Below are 2823 nucleotides of genomic sequence, written 5' to 3'. Positions count from 1 at the left end.
AGGTGTGCGTGAGAAGACCCGGCAAGCCAAGTAAGATCGTTGCCAGTGCCCCTGGACTGGCTCTTGTGCGGGTGGCACATAAAAGACACCATTTCGAGCGTGGCCGTTTTCGTGCGGGTGACACGTAAAAGCACCCACTACACTCTAGGAGTGTTTGGTGTTAGGAAGGGCATCCAGCTGTAGAAACTCTGCCAAATCAGATTGGAGCCTGATGTAGCTATCTGGTTCACCAGTCCTCAGTCAAATCGTCCAACCCATGCTAGCAGGGAAAGCGGACGTTAAACAATGAATGTGAAGATGATATATATACTTAGAAGGTTGTTTGTTGTGGCCGGTCAGAGAGTGAGTGATGGTCACTGACTGGCCATAACATAAACCTAAATATACTACTGCTTTAATGTCTTAGATTGTGCTTCTTTTTCAGGTATATGAATGCTGACTGATACACACACACACACACACACACACACACATAGTTGTCTAAGAATGTATGAGTCAGAACAAAAACAAGCACTTGTACATTTATCAATAGAGTGGGTATACTGATATTAATACCATACAATATTGTATATATCTAGATATATATGTATGCATATGTGTCTGTGTATCTTCTTATCTTGATATCTCTTAGTAGTTGTAAACAAGCACCACTGTCTTACAAGTGGTGTCATTAATTTCCAATCTTCTGTGAAAATATGTTCGACCATGGAAAAATATCACCTTCCTTCAAAACAGGTAAAGGTTGGTGACAGGAAAGGCATCTGTCCATAGAATATCTGATTCAATGAATTCCACCTAACCCATGCAAGCATGGAAAAGTGGACATTAAAACAATGATATTGAGAATAAAGTAGCATTGGTTCAATTAGAATAAATTTATCAGACTTACATCTATCTGTACTTGTGTTTTGATTGCTGTATTCTATTAAGGAAATTTGATATACTTACAAAAAGGAAAGTAATAAAATTCTATATTATGGTTTCACTTGTAGCCTAAAGATGTATTATATGTTAAATATGGTACTTAGATATAAAATTGAATATAAAAATGTGGCTGGAATGCCTTTGATCTCAGGTCTGCTTCATTAGAGCTTACCTGGGGCAAAACAACAACAACAACATTATTTTGTGTTTTCAAGTAACCATCTTAGTGTTCTAATTACAATTCTGTACAGAGAAAAAAAAACACAACAATTTGGTGGATTCACAAACTATCTTAAGCACACACTCTCCTTAACCACACAGTCATATCTACAACTTATATATGCCTTGTATGTGTGTGTGTGTGTGTGTGTGTGTGTATGTGTGTGTGTGTGTGTGTGTGTGTATTTGATCAGCACTAAATTGCAAAACTGACTCAAAGACCAAGAGTTTCATACACTGTAACTTTCTGTTGCTTAAAAGTAATGTATGTGTGTGTGTGTGTGTTTGCATGCATGTGTGTATATGAAATAAAAGAAAGACTGAACATTTATCATGGTGTGATTAACAGAGATAATTGCTTAACACATCACAATTAGTTATTCTTGATGATCAACCATATTGATCTTTTCTAAAATGGTCTATCTATTATTTATGGCTACAGATCTGAGGAACAAAAAGCCCTGCCTAGAAACTCAATAAAATGCCCACTCATTTCACTCTTTCCTGGCCAGTATTATACTGAATCCAATTACATCACCTTAAAAAAAATGGACTTGTTCCAAAACAATATAATATTGTTATTATATCAGGTGCAGGCATGACTGTGTGGTCAGAAGTTAACTTTCCAACCACTTGTTCCAGGTTCGGTCCCACTGCGTGGCACTTTTGGCAAGTGTCTTCTACTATAGCCTCTGGCCGACAAAGCCTTCTGAGTGGATCTGGAAGATGGAAACTGAAAGAAGCTCATCGTGTGTGTGTCTTTGTGTTTGTTTGTCCCCCATCACTGCTTAACAACCGGTGGTGGTGTGTTTATGTCCCTATAGCTTAGCAGTTTGGAAAACAAGACTAATAGAATAAGTACTAGGCTTGAAAACAAAAAAATGAGTACTGGGATCGATTTGTTCGACTAAAAGTTCTTCAAGGCGGTGCCCCAGCATGGCCACAGCCTAATGACTGAAACAAGTACAAGATAAGATATAACTTATTTTATTCTAAGTGCTATATCTTTCCATGAATTACAGGAGTCTCTAGTGCTGCTGTTATTGGATTCTGTTGTATTAAACTAGTCGAAGCAAAATCTTAGTGACAGAAATATGTGACTAGTAACTTATTTTTGTCGGGGCTGTTGTTTCCTATACTCTCACTGGGCAAACTGGGGCAAATAAAATTCAATGTGTTGGCTAGAGGTATAATTCCTTCCTACTAAATTGGACCCCTATAAAGAGTTCCAGGCATTACGCTTCTTCATCTGAAAAATCATTAAGAAAATTAAAGGAGAACTTTAATGTTTTCTTCAGCACTTCCTTCTAAGAAGGAGTGTGAGGTACTGATTTAGAATTTGATCAGGGGTTAGTTCACCCCATTGTTGTTGTAGCTGGCACTCTGTCGCTTACGACGTCGAGGGTTCCAGTTGATTCAATCAACGGAACAGCCTGCTCGTGAAATTAACGTGCAAGTGGCTGAGCACTCCACAGACACGTGTACACTTAACATAGTTCTCGGGGATATTCAGTGTGACACAGTGTGACAAGGCTGACCCTTTGAATTACAGGCGCAACAGAAACAGGAAGTAAGAGTGAGAGAAAGTTGTGGTGAAAGAATACAGCAGGGTTCGCCACCATCCCCTGCCGGAGCCTAGTGGAGCTTTAGGTGTTTTCGCTCAATAAACACTCACAACGC

General features: G+C 38.9%; 1 protein-coding gene across 1 annotated transcript in view; it reads left to right on the top strand.

The window, feature by feature from the left end:
- The window catches only part of LOC106874077 (disintegrin and metalloproteinase domain-containing protein 12), a 351070-nt gene that overhangs the window by 279495 nt on the left and 68752 nt on the right, over positions 1–2823 (top strand). The gene's annotated exons all lie outside the window — the stretch shown is intronic.

This window comes from Octopus bimaculoides, chromosome 14 (assembly GCF_001194135.2).
Source record: "Octopus bimaculoides isolate UCB-OBI-ISO-001 chromosome 14, ASM119413v2, whole genome shotgun sequence".
Taxonomy (NCBI): domain Eukaryota; kingdom Metazoa; phylum Mollusca; class Cephalopoda; order Octopoda; family Octopodidae; genus Octopus; species Octopus bimaculoides.
The sequence above is the reverse complement of the archived record's forward strand: the minus strand, read 5'-3'. Positions and strand labels throughout refer to the sequence as shown.